Genomic DNA, 22,699 nt, shown 5'->3' on the forward strand with positions numbered 1-22,699 from the left:
ATGTCGGGGGCTAATTGGTCGAGCTTGTCGACGTCCTCATATGGAATCATGGCGTCCAGCATAGTTCTAACATCTCGACCATAAACGAGTCGGAATGGCGTGACGCGTGTAGTTTCCTGCGTTGCAGTGTTATACGCAAATGTTACGTATGGCAGGATGTCGTCCCACGGTTTATGCTGCACATCACGCACATAAAGATCATGTCGGCTAGCGTTTTGTTTAGCCTTTCTGTTAAACCGTTACTCTGAGGGTGATACGCAGTGGTCTTTCGATGGGTTGTGTAACTCAACCTGAAGATATCATCCAAGAGTTTCGCTGTGAATGATGTCCCTCGATCAGTGATGACATATGACGGGGCGCCATGCCGTAGAACAATTTGATGCATAAAAAACTGGCAACTTCAGATGCGGTCCCTCGTGGCAACGCCTTCGCCTCAGCGTAACGCGTCAAATAATCGGTTGCGACAATAAACCATTTGTTGCCAGAAGAAGACAAAGGAAACGGGCCTAGGACGTCCATCCCCACTTGTTCAAACGGTGTACGTGGTGGATCGATCGGTTGTAGATGACCTGCAGGCTTTAAATGTGGTGTCTTGCAAAGATGGCATTCACGGCATCTCTTCACGTAGCGTTCGACACAGGCAGACATTTTAGGCCAGTAGTAGAGTTGTCGCACCCGATCCATAGTTATCGAGTAGCCCAGATGGCCAGATGTGGACTCGTAGTGGCAAGCTAATAAAACGTCATCGCGGAGGGCTTTAGGCACAACGAGAAGATGAGATCTGTCACCAGCACCGGCGTTGCTTTTGTATAAGACGCCATTTCGTGGGCAATATGATGGCAACGTTCGCGACATTGGACGAGGAAGGGGCGTGGTGCCACCTTCTAAATGATCTATAATCATTCTTAGATCCGCGTCATTTCGTTGATGAGACATCAGATCCGGTCCGCTGACAGTTGCCACGAAGGCGCCGTCCTCTTCTGCGCTAGTACTGGCGGATTGAAGAGGTTCTCCCTCGTGATAGCGTGTCGGCGTCTTTGTGCTTTTTGCCTGACTTGTACACGATGGTGACATCAAATTTCTGTAGGCGCCGACTCCATCGTGCTAATCGTCCTGAAAGGTCTCGTAGATTGGTCAACCAGCACAAAGCATGATGGTCAGTCACCACTTTAAATGGTCTTCCATAGAGATATGGCCTAAACTTTGTAATTTCCCAAATGACCGCGAGACATTCTTTTTCTGATGTGGAATAGTTAGATTCCGCGCGAGACAGTGTGCGACTTGCGTAGGCTATTACCCGTTCAATTCCATCTTGTCTTTATACCAAAATAGCTCCAAGACCAATATTGCTGGCATCAGTGCGTACTTCAGTGTCAGCATCTTCATCGAAGTGGTCGAGCACGAAAGGCGAATAGAGCCAGTGCTGTAGTTCCGCAAAGGCAGTCTGCTGGTCGTCAGCCCAGACAAATGGTGTGTCATCTCGCGTGAGGCGTAATAGTGGCTCCACGATGTTAGAGAAATTTTCAATAAAGCGCCGGTAATACGCGCACAGACCCAGAAACCATTGAAGACTTTTCTTGTCAGTTGGAGGTGGAAAAGCGGTGATGGCAGCAGTTTTGTCAGGATAAGGCCGAACACCAACGGTGCTCGCGAAGTGACCGACAAAAAAAAACTTTAATTCTTCGTAGCCGAAACGACATTTCTCAGGCTTGAGTGTGAGATCGGCCGATCTAATGGCTTCGAGCACGTTCCGAAGGCGACGAAGATGCTCGTCGAACGTTTCTGAAAACACAACGACATCATCGAGGTAGACGAGACAGCTTTTCCACTTGAGGTCTGCCAGGACGGTGTCCATCATTCGCTGGAATGTGGCTGGAGCGAAACAGAGGCCGAAAGGGAGCACTTTGAACTCATAAAGTCCATCCAGCGTTACAAAAGCGGTCTTTTCCCGGTCACGTTCATCGACCTCTATTTGCCAATAACCGCTCTTCAAGTCGACGGACGAAAAATACTTCGCCCGTCGCAGCTTGTCCAGAGAATCATCGACTCTGGGCAACGGGTACACGTCTTTCTTTGTGACATTGTTCAACTTTCTGTAGTCGACACAAAAGTGAAGCGTGCCATCTTTTTTTTTACACAAGAACGACTGGTGATGACCAAGGACTGCTGGAAGGCCGTATCACGCCATCCTGAAGCATTTCCTTGATCTGCGTTTGAATCGCGTGCCGTTCTGTTGGCGAAACACGATAAGGCTGCTGCCGTATGGGATGCGCGTCGTCGTAGGTGATAATACGGTGTTTCGTTATCGGTGTTTCACGTATCATCGAAGCAAAGCATGTGTGGAACTCCAGCAACAGCTCGCTCAAACGCTGCTTGTTCGCGTCAGAAAGCGTTGGATTGATGTCGACGCTGTGAAAAGGCGCTTCAGCAGTGCCGATGGCCTCGGAAGCAAAACACTCTGTGACATTGGCGACTGGGTCGGCGTAGGCGATGACAGTTCCAGGAAAAAGGTGCCGGTGCTCGTAGCTGAAGTTTGTGACAAAAACGTTGCAGTGATCATCACGAAGGTCGACAACGCTTCTCGCTACGCAGACACCCTGAGACAGCAAAAGCGAGTGATTGCTTTCTACGACTGCTTCACCGTGCATCACTCCGTCCCACGCCACCTGAACCACAACAGTTGCACGGGGTGGTAATGTGACAGCGTCGTCGACGACGCGAAGGGACACTCGGGAGTGGCTGGGGTCGGCGTAAACTGTTGTGGCGTTTGTGGTCGCGAAAGTGACTAGACGATGTCGAATGTCAATTATAGCTCCATGCTCCCTGAGAAAATCCATGCCAATGATCAGGTCTCGAGAACACTGCCGGAGAACGCTCAAACTGGCAACAAATGTACAACGGCGGACTTGCACATACCGTGCACATACCGAGTGGCGTGACAATATGCCCGCCAGCTGTACGAATCGGCGTTTGGTTCAAAGGCGTCGTTACTTTCTTGAGAAGAGCGGCCAGCTTTTCGCTAATTATGGAATAGTCCGCACCAGTGTCCACTGAAGCGCTGACTTCGGGACCCTCTAGCAGAACAGGAGTATCTAAGGAAACTCTTCCGCAATCAGCCGGTGGTGTCGTTGTCGATGTATCGTCGGTATCTTCAGTCCGCGTCGATAGGGGGTCTTGAGCATGACCAGTCTGAGCGGCCTTGCCCCTGAAGGTCGCTGAGGCTAGTTTTCCCAACGCGGGCTAGGTGACCGGCCCTGCGCCACGCCCGCATAGGTGCGATGATTCGGTGGGAACCGCCGCGGTGACGGAGAGCGTGAGTGGTGCCGAGATGTCGATCTGCGCTGCTGAGCAACGTAGTCAGCGATTTCCGGAGGCCGCTGGCCGAACCTAGGAGGTGGGGAGTTGGCCGAAAAACCACGAAGTCCCAGCTCTCGATAAGTGCACTGTCGGTAGATGTGCCCAGGTTCATCACAGTGATAGCAAAGGGGACGTCGATCGGGGGCCCGCCACACGTCTGATTTTCGCGGAATCGGTTGGCGGTCACTGAGGTACGGGCCCGCTTGGACTGCCTGAAGCATGACTGGGGCTGTGGGGGGAAGCGGAGGCAAAGGTGGTGCTGGCTGGAGCAGAGTTTGCGCATACGACATGCGAGGGAAGTCATTTAGGGGCCGTGGCTCTGTCTGACAGGACGGTTCTCGTAGTGCCTGCTGAACTTCATCTCGGACGATGCCGCACAAAGAACTGACAGTGAAACGTGACGTAATCAACACGTCAAGCAGTTCCTGGGCCTCTCCATTTGTGCTGGTGAAGAAGAAGGACGGCTCCATCAGGTTCTGCGTGGACAACCGACGTCTCAATCAAATCACGCGAAAGGATATCTATCCACTGCCACGTATTGTCGATGCCTTGGACTGCCTACAGGGAGCCGAATTTTTCTCTTCTTTAGATCTGCGCTCTTGATACTGGCAGGTATCCACGGCCAAGGCCGATCGCGAAAAAGCAGCTTTCACTACTCCCGACGGGCTGTACGAATTAACAGTGATGCCCTTCGGCATCTGCAACGCACCAGCTACTTTCGAGCGAATGATGGACTCTGTCCTTCGAGGCCTCAAATAGAACGTTTGCCTTTACTATCTAGATGACATTGTCGTCTTTTCAACTGATTTCACAACCCGTGTTCGAGCGCCACTGCGTCATTTGTGCTAAATTTTAAATGCGAAGCATTTCTTAGCGAACTTCGGTGACTTTGAGCGTATCTATCTATCAATCTATCTATCTATTTATCTATCTCTGTATCTATCTATCTATCTATCTATGTATCTATCTATCTATCTAGACGCCTACGACTTTTAGCTCCCCTGGACGCTTCAATAATGGTATCGATACCAAACTTAGTATAGCATAACATGACTGTATGAAGAACATTTCGACCAGTAATTACATGAAAATGATGATGTGTATGTAATGAATGTCAAGATATACATTTCATTGTCCTGCTGCTTTTGCAGTGGTTTCGATCACAAAGCATGTTGCAAAACTGGTATGGCATGACATCGTTGCATGACGAACACAAGCGACAGACTCTAACATGAAAATTATGACATGCGTGTCATGTAACAACATGACTACATGCCACGCTCATGATGCGCTCGTGGCCGTTTCGCTAGCGTCACATATACCAAATTCGGTATTACGGTACGTGAATGGATGGCAAAGGTGTGTCACTGGTACAAACATGAGAATCATGAGATGCCTGTCATGTAACAACATGACTACATGCTGCACTCATGATGCGCTCGCGGCCATTTCGCTAGCGTCACATATTCCAAACTTGGTGTTAAGTGACGCCAATGGATGACGAAGGTATGTGACTGGTGCGATAATGATGATGATGAGATGCGTGTCATGCGAGAACATGAGTACATGCCACAGTCAACGCGCAAATACATTTCGAGGTCACGCGCTCCGCGTGCTCGCCGGCGTTGCCACGCCAGGCGCCCGTCCTGCCATATACCCGCAGGCGCGCGCCGTGCTGCGTTGCTTTGACGCATGCGCGTTTCAGCGCGGTTGGCGTCCCCCCGTCACAAAAAAAATGGCAGCACATCCCCGGAGTGAATTATGTATAGTTGGGCGAAGCATACGTCCGTCCATTCGTTCGTGCTTCCGTCCATTCATGCATGCGTCTGTGTGGCCGCCCTTGGATGCCCGTACATCCGCCCGTACATGCGTGCGTCTGTTCATGCGTCCGCACGTTCATCTATGCGTCCGTCCCTGCTTTCGTCTATGCATCAGCTTCTGCGTCCATCCATGCGTCTATCCGTCCGTGCAGCCATCCGTGCGTTCATCCATGCATCTGTCTGTGTGTCCGTTCGTCCGCCTATTCAACACTCCAAGTACCACCATCTCGCAACTTTTTATCATATATTCCTCATGTAGAAGCACCACCATCTAGCAGACATTCCAAGAACTGAATGAGAGGAGGCACACGCACACTTTCTTACGGCTTGCGCTTCGTGTCTACTTCCCACCTTTAACCACCTCTAGTTTATGGTATGTACCAGTTCACTGTATTCACGGCACTGCGGCCCAACGCTCGCTAAACCTTTTTAAATCCTCGGATGTTATGCCCAGTGAATATCACGTAGCAACACTTTCTTGTCTTCTGTGCGTTGTTGAACAATAGAAAATTCGCAGCGTGCGCGTTAACTAAAAGCCAAATTCTCCTGTTTCTCATTCCCCTTTAGAAGCTATTGGCATGTACATTGAGTACTATCTTTTATTGTTCAACAACGCACAGAAGAAATCTGTCACCGGCACCACCTATAAGGTCACAATGTTATACTTGTTACACAATACTACAACGGCTACGAGGGACGAACGGGTGCTGCTATAAAAAGCTTCGCCCCTAAAATGGCGGCACTACCACTACGGCATTTGCGAATCTGTTTGGTTAAACGCTCTCGAAGAAGTAAGACTAAAAATTCAGGATGCACGGGATTTTGACTTCCCACTTCTTGAGCGGAGGTACCTAGCGCAGAGTGTATTTTGCGGTCGCATTTGGTACCTTTCTCACGTCGTGCAATCATCGTTACGTACCGTGCGATCACTGCAGTCTGCTTTGCGTTCCTTTTTTGGTCAGGCGGCACTGAGTTGGTCTCTCGCGCGGCACTGGAACAGCAGCGTTCTCAGGGAGGCTTTGCTTTTCCTTCAGTGTCCATACACTGTCGGCTGCTGGCACTGCGCTTCCTTTTACGCCTAGTGCAAGGGGAGGAATCTCCCGCACGAACGCTTGCATATTACTTTCTGGGTACTCCCCTTCGGCATTTGATGCCTAATGCGCAACTTAACAGGGGGCCACAGTCAATAACACTTCCTGCGTTTTATGCAACAACAGTTGCATGTTTTCGCCATGTCAAGTCGAGCTGTCCTGGCATAGATGTTTTGAACAATCACATAGTTGAGACAAATGCTGCTTTGTTGCTTCCGTTGGTCCCGCCAGCCCGCCCTGCTCGCTCTAGTCTTGAAGTACCTTAACGGCTTCTTTTCTGCCTGGACACCTCCGGGACTTCATGTGTCGCCTGGGATGGGGTGTGCTTCCCACTCTCGACCGCCTTGAAAGGTGGAGAATAGTCCAGTCAGCAACATGTCCGAACTGCTCCCTTCGGGAACAAATCAGCATTTTCTGAGGCATTGTCTCATTGCTGGCGTTTTTTGGAGAGCCGTACATGCAAGATTTCATTGCCTCAGAGTAAATCGCTTCGTTTCTTCTCGGCGTTGTTCGCGAGGCCGCTTCGCTTGTCTTCTCATTGTTGCTGGCTCTTTCTGCGTATGGCGCAACCGCAGCGGGGCGGTTGCAGCGGGCCGCCGCCGCCGCGCGCTCTACCCGATCCTAGAACGATTGTATTCCGAGCTGCTGTCTGTTTTGTCGGAGGAGCTCTTCTTCCTCGGTGAAGAGGAAGTTCTTCGGCACTGGTCTTTCCCTTTTGTGTCGATCTATGACGGACGAGTGAAACTTGTCTTTCGGCCGGCCTGGTATTGGTAGGCTGATCTGTCGATGCGCCGGCAGAAATGGCATGCCAACATGTAAATATGCAAAATGTACATATTTATGTTTTCTTTGTGTCTCTGGTTTACCTCGAAGTATTTTTTGTGGTTGTGTTTGTGTGAACCATCGAATATACATGTTTTTTCAACGTCATCTCATATCCATGTTTATGTAAATGACGTCTGTTTTGTCATCATCGTTAGAGTATGTCTAAGAAGGAAATGATTTGTTGAGTGTTATTGACGTTTGTGGCAATAAATTTTTTCTAAACAAATGGAGACGCAGTGTTGTATGGGTAAGGTATCGGCGCGAAATGCAGCCTGTCGCATTTTGCGCCGCTTGGCGCCTGGCGTTAGACTATAGAGTGCACGCGTTTTGCTAATGTTGCGTCGCTTCACCCTGCGTGCGCGCGCGACAACGCTACATTGGAGAATATTTGGCCCTTCATGATGCGCTCGCGGCCGTTCTGTTAGCTCCACATATACCAAATTCGGTGTTACGTTACGTCCCTGGATAACGAAATATATGAATGGTGCAAACATAATAATCCTACAACGCGTGTAATGTAAAAACATGACAACATACTACGCTCATAGCGGGCTCACGGCCATTTCGCTAAGCTGCCATATACTAAATTTGGCATCACACGTGAATAGATGACGAAGGTAAACGACACATCCAAACAAGATAATCATGACACGGAAATCTTGTACGGCATCATTTACTCCACCTCGTAACGTTGTGCTGAGTTTAAAGTGACATATCAACATTTCTCATTCGCGCTTCGAATATTATTGATTCCCACTGTACGTGGGATCTGCCTTTTTTCTCTTCTTTCGGCCGAACCTACGGCCGGTAAACGCAAGGCAAGACTGCCACAAGAAATTCTCGCCGTATCATCGCCTGCATTATGAAGGGCATAGCAGCATGGTCGACCTGCCGTACGCCCCCGTATACCAGCGGCACGTTTCAGAACACACAATAGCGCAACATTTTCTCCTTCATTCGCTGTTCTACAACAATCGCCTCTTCAATGAACCCTAGACTCTTATCATCTGCTTTCCATTCGCTGCGATCAAGTGTATCCTTCGTGGGCTCTTATCTACGATAGTGATTACAAACTTGCGGGGAAATATGTGTTAAAGCTGGTGCTTGGAACTGTTTTGTTTATTCATCTTCCCGAGACGCGAGTGATAGCAGCTAAAGGATCACAAAAATAGTGAGTGGAGATTGCGTGATGCCACCCTGGCGTTGAAAGAGTATTGTGGCGCTGTTGTAGTTCTCGGTAGATGCTAGCGCGATACCCTCCACACGACGCGCGACTGTGCGCAGACTATCGGCCGTCGATAAATTGATCATCGTTGTGACCCACCGTCTTTTATACATAACCCACCAAACGTTCCAGCATTATGACTGCTGGTTTCGCAAGCTCTGAAATTGGCTTGACTGTTCGCGTCCTGTGCACAGTGTTCACACTACGATCAACTGCAACTGCGAAGCACATCGAACAGCGAAGCTTTGACTAGGCTAAGCATTTCTGACACCCTTTGTTGGTGGAATCCTAATGCAGAGAATTTTAAACAAGAAAAGTGCGGGGCAATAGGGCGATATACACTCCCGTCGGCCATTAAGAATGATCGGGTATAAGCCGATCGTTTATACCGTTTCTATTGTCTGTTACATAGTTAGCCAACATAGCGAATGAAGGCCGCCGGGCTGTGGGCTTTTATTCTGATAGTCACTACATACTGCCACTTCAGAGGTCAGTGTTTTTTCTGCCTTATCTTCACTCATTATCGCAGAAACCGAGCGAATACTCCTGTAATATCTGCAAAATACTTCTTGCTCTTGGCCTGAAACTCATTAAAATAAACTTAATCAAGACTGCTCTTAGGAGCAATTGCGCGAAGCCTCCCAATCTGTAGAAACACTAATGCCTTATCATAACCAGCACGAAAAAAAGAACGCTACAAGAAGGTTACGTTGGAGTGAAGCATCACCTTTAGAGCGCTGCATTTCACCGTGGTCATGGCCTAGTGAACTGGGTGCCTGTCTCGGCCAGAGGAGGTAGGTGGTTCGAATCCTGCCACCGGACACCCACCGCCTAAATGGGAAAGGCGTCCCCCGACCCGGCACTCGGTTGTGCACGGGGTGTACCTTGCCTGAAGAGGGGTCCTCTGTGCTTCGCAGTGCATGCTCAATGCGCTCTTCGTATTCGAACGTTAACCCTTCGGGGTGCATGAGTAATCGGTGAACTTCGTGTCCCGATTTCCTATCTGGTGGTACATGGGATACTGCGTATATGCTCAGCTATATTCTGATGCGCTATATCAGCATATAGCTGAGTGCAGGTCTATGGAGGGCTGCAGTGCGTATGACATTCCAACAGATGGCACTGCAGCATCCACCTCGTTGCTTCATAAATGGCGTCGCTGAGACCCTCTTTTTATTGTTTTTTGTTTTGAAAAGTTGCAGCTGTCGAAAGATCTAATAAAGCCGCTATATAATGTAGGTTTGAAACATGTCCGTATATTTCTAACATTTGCTTTAACACACAAAAGAAAGAAAATGAAGATATCCAATACACAAGAGAGAAGCAATCTATGTAAAATAACTTACTATGCAATTAAGGTAGTGTCAATCACTGAATATTTCAACAATCAAGATAATAATTGCGCGGAAACAAAATGCATAATTGTGCATCAAAATAGACAGACATACGATCAACTTTGTTTTGGTTATAAGAGGAAAAAGGTTAAAACAACGTGAACACAACATAGAAGAGAAAAGAAACAGGTCATGCATTCATTCTGTTTGTAGTAGTAGTAGTAGTAGTAGTAGTAGTAGTAGTAGTAGTAGTAGTAGTAGTAGTAGTAGTAGTAGTAGTAGTAGTAGTAGTAGCAGTTGCTGTTGCTGTAGTAGCAGGTAGCCACCTTACATTCAGTCCTTCGAATGTCCGCTGTATGGCGGTACTTCTAAAAGATGAATATATGATGAAATTAGGCAAGATGGCGGTACTTGGAGTGTTCACTAAATGGGTGGAGGGATGGACAGACAGACAAAGAGACGGACGGATTGATGGTCACGCTGGTGAACGGATGGACAGACAGACAGATTTACGTGTGGATAAACGCCTACAGACGCGTACCCGGACGGTCCCATGTAGGGTCACCCAAAAGGAGGCACGGGCGGATGGAAGCCAGAGCGAATGGACGGACGAAAGCACGTATGGAGTTACGGGCGCTTCACCGAACTCATCATTCAGTTCGTGGATATGCTGTGATCTTTTTTTCATTCCCGCTAACGTATATATCCGCACCGCAAAAATAAATGCTGCTCTTGGTATAGTGGGCGGCGTTTATTTCATCCGTGGAAATATAAACGTTGCCGTTTGTATGAGAGGACTCACTTGCTGGATTCCGTGTAGAATAGTTGTCTCCCGCGATCTCCGACGCCAGCGCAGCTCTCGCTGAGTGGTGCCCCGTCCTCAGACTCCTTCAACCATGTCCTTCAACTCTCTTATCTCTTCTCTCTTCTTTCTGTCGCTTCAGTGCGGCGTGCGCTCTCTTTTCCTTATCTTTCTACCATTGCTTGTTCCTCCCGGCTCCCATCCCCTACAAGGCACAGTGCCGTGTCAACAATCAGGCAGGAAGAAACTGGTAGCCTTTTCTCTTCAAGAAGCACCACTACTACCACAGATACTACTGTTGGTAGTGGGTTTTTGCCCTGTTTTTTTTTGTCTTTAAAGACGAAAGTCTATCTTGGGGACCTTTGACGCAAAAATTTTTGTCTGCCTGTCTGTCTGTCTGTCTGTCGGTCTGTCTGTCTGTCTGTCTGTCTGTCTGTCGGTCTGTCTGTCTGTCTGTCTGTCTGTCTGTCTGTCTGTACATTTGCCTGTTTGTCCACTCTTAACGGCTACAGTTACTTACAACGGCCGACCCATCCACAGCGCCCACCAATTTTGCTCAAGATTTAGCGTTCATATTTGTGCAATTGCAAATTAAAAAGCAATTATTGCGCATGTGTGGGGAATCATAACAGCAAGTATATTCTTCATGTGTGTCTTTTACTAGAAATGGCATACATCAGTAATTTTAGGGACCGTAGCGCTATTTACGCTGCACTAACCATGCAACGCTTGCACGAAAAGGCGAGTGTTTCCAGCGCATCGCTAAGACAAGACGGTGGTGGCACCTACCCGTCGCCTTGCGTTCTACACCTTGTCACCTCTGAGCCGGGCGCCTACACCCGCCTCAGAGCCACGCGCTTCGTTTTCCAATAAAACTGCCAGATGGCGCTCATGTCTCCCGTACGACGTGACTTGAAGCGCTCGTTCGCCTTCACTGCACGCTCGAGGCACTCTAACGCAGCGCGTCCACAATACCATTCACCAATTTTCTTGCGCAGAACATCAAATAAATGTTTTGTTCACTCACTCCCCACGTAAAACTATAGTCTTTCGACGACATTTGCAGATTAACATGAGAATACGGGGCCGATTTTTTTCCCTTGTTGTATTCTTGCTATTTTAGACTCGAATCACTTCTTTGCGTGCTGCAAGTACTTTTTCTATCTATCTATCTATCTATCTATCTATCTATCTATCTATCTATCAGCTTTCGCTAAGACCACGCTTGCACAAGTAGCCGCACGTGCTCTCTGGAAAGGAAGGCAACACCCCAGGGAAGCGGACACAGCCTCGTTAGCGCTCAACACAAACAAAAGCATGGCTTGAGGTGCACGAGCCGCGGGTTATGATCGGAATTCGTCTTTCGCAGCTAAACGTCACTCCTCTGGAAAGTGTAGACCGGCGAAACGCATGCTGTCTCCTCGCACGTGCGCAGCAGGGCATTGTATGCACATGCGAAACTACATAGGCTTGGCTATTGTAGTTAAAGCTACAATAACGAATTCAGGTACTACTAAGGTGGTTGCCCGCAGCATAGGGACTCTTACAGTTACCACTCAAGGAGACGGTTCAAATGTCTGCCACACCTTTTGTCATTTTTGAATACAAACAGCTCTACATGCTTGGGCACTAGATGCACTGGAATCTAGAGGCAGCAGTAATGACCAGTGTAAACAGAAGCGAAGGTTACTTCTGCGGAAAATCAACAACATCTTCTCTATTTCAATAGTCAAAGAACTTTCTGCTAGAAGTCAAGAGAACAGTTAATATTTTGGAAGATCAAATAGCCTAGAGGTGGTTTATTCACCACAGGATCTTGATGCCAGGCGCAGAACTACCGTAAGCTATCCAAGTCCCGCGCCTGAGATGAACGAAGATCAGTTCAGCTCAAGTTCATGGAGCTTCGGGAAGATTCCAGAAGAGACTTCTGCAGAGATATCGTTCAGCTGAGCAAAATCAAGGCACACTGTATCCGTTTCGCAGTAGCCAAGAAATTTGCTGCGGCTTGATTCTTTTTGTTTTGTTTAGAAACAAGTCACAAAAAGTACTTGATTTGGGTGTCTTGCATGAACGGTGGTTTATCTGATGGCTTGAGTGTCTCCAGATCTTTCTGAGAACCTAGCACTTCTCGCTGACAACAGCAGCATACAGGGGAAACTTTTACCAAGTTACTGTCTTTAGCCTGGTCCCAGCGTGTCAGAGGATAAGCTCGGCTTGCTTCAAAAATAATATCTTCAAAGTTGCTGAACAGACTCGCAGGGCATGGTCATTCAGCACTCTGAGTAGGCATAGGGAGGGGGGTGTTATACTGAACTGTCAAGACGAGGTTGACACAACTCAGTAGAGGGGAGTTGCTGGCTGTGTGCGGCTGGGCTGGTGTTGGCTGCAACAGTCGGCCTTGCCGGCGTGTGGTGTTGTCAACGAAGTTCAGTTGTCAGCCCTCAGAAAAAAGGAACCTTGAATCAAATTTTTCAGCTGCTCGCGAACAGCCCTAGAAGCAAGTCTAATGACAGCGACACTGTGATGCAATATCGAAAGCACATGGCGCTTTCGAGAAACTCCTGCCCCGTCACATGGTGGTTCAGTCTGCCATTCGTGACTGGTAGTAAGGGCATCGTCTGACTGCAGATCTTCTCACGTCTCTTGGAGGCAACAAGTGAGCGAGGGCTGTGACTTTGAGTGGACGTTGCTGTCCCTCCGTAGATGGACCTGCTGGTCAAGTACCTTAACCACGCCCTGGTCATCCCGTTAATGATGGCGATCAACGAGAGCTCGACTGGCTGCCTGAAAGAGCATAAGGCCCCACACTCAAATCTGGGCAGCTGCGCCAGAACGGCCGTGGTCAGACGGTACTTATTAGACCGAAGCCATTTGCGACTCAAGCGCTGCGGGAGCAGGTGGTACAATGATGTGAAGTTTTGCTGCTTCAATGACTGCTTTACTAACTCTTTGCACGTGTTCAGCGGGAAGATGCTGGTGAATTTAGAGTGCCTCGATTCTCTCTCTTCCGGAGCGCGCATCTAGGCACCCTAGGAGAATGTGTCCTCGGGCGCCGGCAGCAAAAAGTGGATGTTGTTACACACGGAGACAACGCAGAGACGATATGGAGACTTAGAAGAAGAAGTATAGCCAGGAAATTTGCGCAGGGAGAACAAACTCGACAAAAAGAAGTTTTGTCGGTCGGTCTGGTCTGCTTGTCGCTCCAGACGGCGAAAACTCAAGCACATCTGTAGCGCCCAGCCATATTGATCTGCTTTCAGCATTCATACTTGTGCGCGTTTTCAATTGAAAAGAAATATTGCGCGTATCTGAAGCACAACCTTAACACGTCAATATCTATGCGTGTTTTTATACTATAAAAGGTATACACAAATCACTAAAAGGATTGTAGCATTTTTCACGCGCGCTGACCATGCAACGCTATGCACTAAAGAGTGGGTGTTTTCGGCGCTTTGCTAAAACAATACTGTGGTGGCATTTACCCATCACCTTGTATTCTACAAATTATGGCCTCCGAGATCGCGCGCACAACGCTCGCTATATTGAAGGTCATTCATCCACTCTTAAAGATCGCTTCAAAATTATGGCCATGTCTTAAGCAGCGCCTCGAAAACCCATTCATCGATTTTATCGCGCAAAACATCACACCAACGTTTTATTCACTCTCTCCAGATGCAAGATTTCGTTAACATTTGTAGGCACGCGGCAATGCAGTTTTACAAACTCTGATGGTAGCGCCAGAACACACAGCCTAGCGAGTAGGCGCCTGCAGCAAAACCGAGTCTACGAATGCGTAGCCTCGAGTATACACGCAGCAAAACCGGACTTGCCCATGCATAGTATCTTCTTTTTTATTAGTGAGCAGGAGGGTCACGGCTGATTGTGTAAGCGCCCAGGAAGCCCTATTTGAAAACGTGCCAGACAGGGCCCTGGCACTTCAGCGTGTCTTTGTGTTCAGCGACAGTTTCATTTTCTTGGTATCCCTAATGGCCAGTACCAACAATTCTGAGGCGGCCGATGATGATGATGACGGATTGTGGTCCTGCCCTTTGTTACGGGTAGACAGCTCTTAACTTCATTAACCAGAAAAAAAGGAAAGAAAGAAAAGAAGGAAGACGTTGCGAAAAGAGAGAGAGAGAGGAAAAATGTGGCACACTACATACACACACAAAGAAAACAAGTTATCACGTTTGCAACAGCCCGCCAGTGTCTCCTTGCAGACCGGCTACATTGTCTAAACGTCTACATTGTCTGCGCGTCGGCACTGTCGGCGTGTTCTGCGTCACCACTGCACCAATCTCTGTTTTGTGACGTGGACCACTCTGGCCACCACTGTGCTCTTCTCCGTATCTCCTCGGAATCCCAGTGCTAGCTGGAAGGTGGTGCCCTCTATATGACCCGGGCACAAGTCAGCGCAGCGGAGGAAGATGTGTTCTGTGGTCTCCTCTTGAGTGCCGCATATACGACATATGTATGGCCTGCGCCACGTCCACAGCTGTGTCGAACCTGCGATGCCAACGTACGCAGCGCTCCTGCACGTGCCTCAAAAGGGAATGCACTGAAACCGCAGTTATAATAAAGGGGCTCATCCATACCAATGTCGGCCTTGTGAGTGCTGTATGTGAGCAATGTGTATTTATCCTCTATGGCACGCCGCCACTGCTCTGTCTCCTCCTCGCACACCTGCGTCTTCACTTCATGAGCCCACTTGTACCTCTTGTCCTCAATCTCAGGGTTTGCAGAGAAGCCGAACTTCTTTTCAGGCTGCCCAGGCGCCTGCACCACTGCGGTTGTGTGCTGTTTAGACTCGCATATCGGCGGAAAAAGCTTCGTCGACCCTCTGGTGAATTGTCAGGTGCCTATTGTGAAACTTGTGGATAGGGGGCCAAATTTTATTGTATGGGTGCACTTCTACACTCAGAGGAACGACAAACGAATGAAAAAAAAAGATTCATGTGGTTTGAAGACATCACCAAATATTGTCCGCCGTCTTTGACGCGATGCCGTGTTCCATCATAACCAATGAAACGCAGTACGCTGAGCGGAGGGTTTGACCTTTTCGTACTGTTGGCTCGTTCAAACGGTCATATCGCCAGAGCTTGAAAAGATCCCGAGTTTCGCCAAGCCTTTCATCAGCCGCATCACCGCGTGAAACTGCAACAGCTATACAGCTGCACACGGGCTGGTATTCTCCCTTCACAAAACCAACTGGCCCAATTTCTTTTTATAGGACTTTGCTATGAAAAACTTTTTTTTCTGTTTAATGTTTCGTGCATGCTTGTAGAGGCGCCCTTCAGTATAAATTTGTTTTCAATCATGTACAAACCGCACATTTGTATTAAATACAAATGGGTTCAATCCTCACTTGGCCCGAAAAATTTTATTGTTCATTTTATTTGAGTCTTTCCCGATTTCGGGATCACTGAAAACAAGTATTATCCGCCTACAATCAATGACGTCGACACCGAAGCTGACACCGAAATTTCTGTGAAACAAGTTCTACAATGTTGTCGCGTGAAAATATCACTCCACCGTGGTGGACAGAGGGAAAGATTTTCAAGATGTCCATCACTCACCGCTTTTCTTGCAGTGAGAGTAATCGGCTGTATTTTCTTTTTACTTTATTTCAGTTGTTGGTGTTACTTTATTCTGTTGGTTTATTTCTGAATGTAACGTCAAGACAGATATCTGCAGCGTGCAGATATCTGTCTTTACGTTACCTTAGGTGACCTTAAGAAGAGGGATACATTTGTTGGCCTGTCGACCTGCTAGACTTTCTGAATTTTTCTATTATCATCGATAATTACGTCGCTAGTGAAAAATCATTACCTCAAACTAGCTAAGCTCACCTTTGAAATTGTGCGCCACATTCGAGAGCGTCACGTGCAATTGTTCAGAACTCGCTGCACTTTTCCGATGCAGTCTTAGCGCACGAAAGGGCCGAAATGAGCGCTATATAGAAAGAGTGCTGAGTGCCCCCTTGTGTGATTGCTTGAGAGATTCTACTGTTGTGTTGGCGCAGGCAAGCCGATCGGAGGCCTGAGAGAGACACCCATGCCTGTAGAGGGCAACGCCAGCCCAATACACTAGCCGAGAGCACGTGTCTGCGAAGGAGGAGGCAAAGAAGTGAAGCGCGGGCTCTGCGCGCATGGTCCACCCGCCTTGAACACTTAGGAAAGCGCACCTTAAATAAGGAATTATTCATAATTACCGTTACAAAAATTATCTCATAATTAGTTTAGCTCTTACTAAATATTATTCTTAAATCCAGTATATATACTCCGCCCGGCTCAAGGGCGATCCCCCTGAGTGGGTAGGCGCCAATTATTCATGGACCATCATCTTCATCATCATCATCATCATCATCATCATCATTATCATCATCATCTTCATCTTCAGCGAAGGCGGTGGTTTCGGCGGCGATCATTTGGGTTTTCCCGCAAGCAGCCTACATGCCAATTGCAAGATTTCGTACACTAACAATTAGAAAAAGCTTATCAGACCCAGTCTTGGCTGCTTCTCCAGAATATGAGCACCTCCTATTCCCCTTGCGCCGTCATTTTATTGAGGCCGACAATAATGAAAGTGGCTATAACCAAATTTTGCTGCAGCGTTACTTCCGTCAAATTTTACCTGCTGTAATGAGAAGGAAACCACTAGTGATTATTTTCTACCTTGTTGCCAGTTCACATCATTGAGGAAAAGATTCATAGTAACAACTCTGCAAAATGTGGGTCGGGAAATATCCAAATAAGTAGTTCTTTCTTTCGGCGACTTTACTCAAGGCTATACAGTCACAGGGATGTTTTCATCGCTATTGAGGAATTTTTCAACCAGTCTAGAAAAATGCAGTGCTAAATTCTTTATCTCTTCAGTGGGTCATGAATATTATTTTGTTATATTATTTAGTTTTAAGATATATGAGCAGTGTAATAAAAATACTAAAACGATTCGGCCCCTATTTGGCCAATCACCTGCGATGGGTCAAGCCATCAGAGAAGAAAAAGAAGAAGAATTTAGTCACTAAAATTTCCGTGCAAAATCCAGTGATGTCCTAGGCTGTGTTCTAATTCTTAAACAGCACGTAGACAGTCTACGGAGACTGCATAGAAGAGAGCTTCGAGCCCATGCTGTCCGAGAAACGGAACACAATTAGACTGCTTTTACGCGACAATGCGCCACCTCGCGTCGAGAAGAAAAAGCTAAAATAAACAAACGTAACAAATGTATTTACTGGCTTATTTTGTGTTGAAATCGAAAACAAATAAACTTTACTTCCATTGAGCGTCTGTTTGTGTGCAGACGACCATTCCGGCGAGATTTGATCGGTCTGAGCGATTCGCTTATCAGTCATCTTGTTTAGACAGCAAAGTAGCCTGCATTGTATTTGTCTACGATGTGGTCTTCTCGGAGCTGTCTACTTTGCCGGCTACGTGAGAATTGGAACGGCACTTAAGATGGCCGCCGTCCATTTAGTTGCCTATTTAGCCATCTACGGTGAGTATTGGAACATAGCCCTATTCGACAACTGGAAGCCGTATAACGAGATTAGGGTGCCATGTCCCCGCGGTAAATATCTATTCACATAGCGGTGGTATGGCGATATCACCTGTATGCAACTTTTGTTCAGAACCACAAACAATAGAGACTTTTATGTCATGTCGCCGATACAGATTATTACTGCAGAAAATACTTTGTTTGTTACGCTATTTGATAACCTGGGGCTGAGCTTCACAATTGAAAACACATGTTTCTTCCGTGCTTAGAATCTGGGCTTTAGCCAGAAGACCGCTTTTGATGGCATTTGTACATACCTCCACGAAACTAAACGAATGAAATTTTTACTTGCGTGAGTATTTTGCTGCACAGTTAGTTTACCATAAAAAGTTTTTTTTTGTTTATTCATGCTGATTTCTGTCTAAGACAACTATGCTGCTTGATCTGAATGAGTGAAAAACAATCATTGCACTCCTTTTCTTGTACGCACGTTGTTGTTTTTTTGTTAGTCATACTAAATACGGAAAACTCTCCCTAATTTATACAATCAATTTTCAGGCGACCCCCCTGAGGGGATATGAACCAAGGTTGACGATTCATCATAATCAATGAGTGGCCCCGGGCAATCAGTAGCAACGTGTAGTGCGAGAGTGGTACCGACAGAAAGGCGCTGCACCTCGCCTCCGTTGTGAATACCTCTAAGCTGGCTTGACCGAAGTTTGGCACATCGTCGTGGCTCGTAAGGATGCGTTCTTTGGTCAGTCGAGCTATTAATTAAAGGGCCACTCACCAGGTTTGACAATTTTGAGCTGACAAGCGCAATGCGTAGACGAGGCATTCATCATCACGTCTGCCAAAATTTTCAACACTACGCGCAGCAGAAATGGGTCAAATTACAAGATGAACGCTGCTCCCCCTCCCCTCTACCGGCGCACACTTAGAGAATGAGGGCATGACGTGGGCGTAGGAATGGCCCTACGTACACGGCAATGCAATGACGTTGGTCCTCTATGTAGACGACTCTGCTCGGACGTTGTTGTCACAGAATGAGCGCTAAAAATGGGCGCGTCGCCAAATTCTTGCGATAACGAGCGGGAGAAACGCCGCGAGGTCAAAAGAAAAAAAAGAAAACAAACATTCAAGACTCCCCGGGCGCGCGCTCTCCCCGCGGAAGCGTGGCTTCGCCGACGAACCTCCTCACCCCACAACGGCGGCCGAGCAAGCGCTGGAAATTTCCAGAAGGAAATAGGCGTGGTCATGCCGAGTTGAGTCATCCGACGTGGAGGGCATTCGAACTGTCTCGCCCTCTCCCCAGCCTTCGCTGCGTATCGCGCCGACGAAATGACGAGAACCTTCTGGAACCTCGCGCAGAAGGTATTTAATCGAGCAGCCGAAACGAGAGAGCAGGAGAAGACGGAAGTTAGCGCCAGAGCCCGTAGGGTATCCCGCCGTGTAGTCGGCGAAGGTTTTGTCCGTAGGGACAAAGCAGGAGAAGACGGAAGTTAGTGCCAGAGCGCGTTGGGTATCCCGCCGTGTAGTCGGCGAAGGTTTTGTCCGTGGGGACAAAGCAGGAGAAGAAGAGGATTTCCACCTGAGGGGTGAAGGCTCGAGCTACAGGCAAGAGCGTGTGTCTACCGCTATTGAACGAAGACGCGTGGCAACCGCTGCGTGTGTGAAGCCGACGTGTTTCCGGCGAAGAAGTTTGAAGCTTGGAGAGTGGCCAATTGAAGACGCGATGTTTCCTGGAAGAGAAACTTCGGCGAGGTTTCCTGGAAGAGAAACTTCAGGGGCAGCGGAACGACAACAACGCTGGACTTTGAGTGAGTGATTCTCGGAAGAGTATCATCCAGACTTTCGTTCCAAGAACTTTGGACTGAATAGGTTTTCTATCTCTTTAGTCTTTAAGTGTCTTGGTTGTTCAGTGCATGCGACTGCATTGTAGTGCGTATCGTTGTCTGTGTCCATTGTTTCGAGTGTGGCTGATTGTACTGTGTAGTACGTTGGTTGATGGGTGACGCATTGTATTCAACTATTGTGGAGTGTGCATACTCGCGTATTGTTTTCGATCTGCCATTATGAAGAATATAATTTTGTTTGTTTATCAACTCTCGGCTCTGACTTGTTCTTTGGGCCACAGCCGGCGTCTGCTGGCGCGCCAATAAGGACCAATTCTAAATTGTCCACGCTTTCGTGGTGCGGTTCGGGGGGCCGATACTTCGGCTCTTGGAATTAGCCCGGCGATCGCCTCCCTAATTAACGGGACCTATGTGACAATTATTCTGGCGTCCGCAACAGGACCTTTTGGTGCACAGTCTGCCCAAAGTAGTGAGAATGAGCCTCGAGTTGTTGATAGTGCTATCGGAACGATTTTGTGTGTTGTTCAGTGTTCTCGTTAACGAGTGCAGGGGAGTGTTCCGATAGACTGATTTAGGCAGATACTTTTTGCACGCGGCAAGGTTTTATTTGCGAGTTGCGAGACACAATGGATCTCGAAAAGTTAGTCGCTCTTGGTGAGAAGATGGGTCTTTCTGGCACCGAACTACGGAAGTGGGTCACCCAGAAGGAAAAAGAAGAAAAAGAGAGAGCCAAGGAAGAAAAAGCAGCTGAGTTGGAACAAGAGAGGTTGGCAGCTGAGAGGACGAAGGAAGAAAGAAAGGCAAACGAGCGACAGCTGAAAGAAGAAAGAGAGGAAAGGGAACGGCAGCGGCAGCACGAGATGGAACTCGAGCGGCTCCGGTTGCAACAGCGAAGTGAAACTCCCGTCCAAGCTAGAGTTGAAAGCAGCGAACGGGAAGATCATGGCTTCCGCTTGAACCCAAGCAAGCTGCTCGTAGCGTTTGATGAAAGGAAGGACGACCTTGACGCGTACCTTCACCGATTTGAGACGATTGCAAGGAGCCAGAATTGGCCGGAACATCAATGGGCAACTGCTTTGAGTACTTGCTTGAGTGGTGAAGCGCTCAGTGTGTACGGTAGGCTGACGCCGACCGATGCAGCCAACTATGCAAAGGTGAAAACTGCTTTACTGAAGCAATTTAGATTTACTGTAGAAGGATTCCGGGACAGATTTCGGACAGGAAAGCCAGCTGATGGTGAGACGGCTACACAGTATGCCGCCCGACTTAGCCATTATATCGACAGATGGATAGAACTTTCAGGGACAGCGCAGGAGTACGATGAACTTAGAGAGCTCCTAATTAGAGAACAATTTCTTACTAGTTGCCACCCAAGCCTGTCGCTGTACTTGAAAGAGAGGAGAGCTAAGTCACTTGAAGACATGCTTGAATTAGCTGATCAATTCTTGGAAGCGCGAGGTGGCACTAATTTGGCCAAAGTCAAGAAGGAGCGACCCGAAGATTCGAAGAAATCGGCTCCCGAGGAAAAGAAGCGTGCACCGGAGAGCATTCCGCGATGTTTTTTGTGTAACCGAGTGGGTCACCGTGCTAACCACTGCTGAACTAACTTCACGAGCCCTACGGTTGTAAAATGTTTCAAATTTGGTCACACTGGGCACAAGGCAGACGCATATCGTAACGGAGCGAGTCAAACTCACCAGGTGTCCTGTGTGCTAGCAGCACCGAAATTCGATGATAAGGCCGTCACAGATGGATTCGTAGAGTTGAAAAGTGGGGAGAAAATTCCTATTGTGGGTGCGGTAATGGCAAAACAGCCAACCGGTGTTTCGAAGGGAATGCCAACGCTGCCTGGAAAAGTTGCAGACAAAAAGATTACGGTGTTAAGAGATACCGGCAGCTCCACTGTTATCGTGCGGAGAAATCTGGTACGGGAAAGTGAGTTAACAGGCAAAATGAAACCGGTTTGCCTAATTGACCGTACAGTTCGGATGCTTCGCGAAGCAGAAATCGAGGTTGAAACCCCGTACTTCAGCGGGAAGGTTACTGCTTTATGCATGACGACCCCCCTGTACGACCTTGTCATCGGAAACATCGACGGGGCGCGAGGACCGAATGATCCGAAATGCTTGGGAGAAGACCCTAAGATAGAGCCCTCGCCAACCCAGCGACCGCGAGATACAGTGGAGGAGCATCCCGTGACGGATCTCACTAGAGCCCAAGGTGAAGCCGCGGCGCAAGAGACAGTGAATGAGATGATGATCGTGTTGAATGAGTTCACGGGCAGAACAGCTGGACGTACGTCGGCACGACCTCAACTGACAGACAGTGTAAAGGTGACGGAGTCGGCCAGCCAGGCCCAAAGTCGTGACATGAACAAGCGGGTGACAGGATCGGTTGAGCGTTATCACCCGTTAACAGTGTCAGAAGTGACAACAATGGCTGAGACGCCGCCTCAGATATCATCGTGGGAAAGGGCTCGCCAAAACAACGTGGAAACACAAGAAGAGATCGAGCGAGCACCGCAAGAAAGGGCGCAAGCGCTGCTCAAAGTACGCAGGATAAGTGCTGAAGTCGAATCAGAATGTGTTTGCCAGTGCTGAGTGCCATCATCATCATCATCATCATCATCATCACCATCATCAGCCTGACTACGTCCACTGCAGGACAAAGGTCTCTCCCATGTTCCGCCAGTTAACCTGGTCCTGTGCTTGCTGCTGCCAATTTATACCCGCCAACTTCTTAATCTCATCTGCCCACCTAACCTTCTGTCTCCCCCTAACCCGCTTCCCTTCTCTGGGAATCCAGTCAGTTACCCTTAATGACCAGCGGTTATCCTGTCTACGCGCTACATGCCCTGCCCATGTCCATTTCTTCTTCTTGATTTCAGCTATG

The sequence above is a fragment of the Rhipicephalus microplus genome, chromosome 7, assembly GCF_043290135.1.
Source record: "Rhipicephalus microplus isolate Deutch F79 chromosome 7, USDA_Rmic, whole genome shotgun sequence".
Taxonomy (NCBI): Eukaryota; Metazoa; Arthropoda; class Arachnida; order Ixodida; family Ixodidae; genus Rhipicephalus; species Rhipicephalus microplus.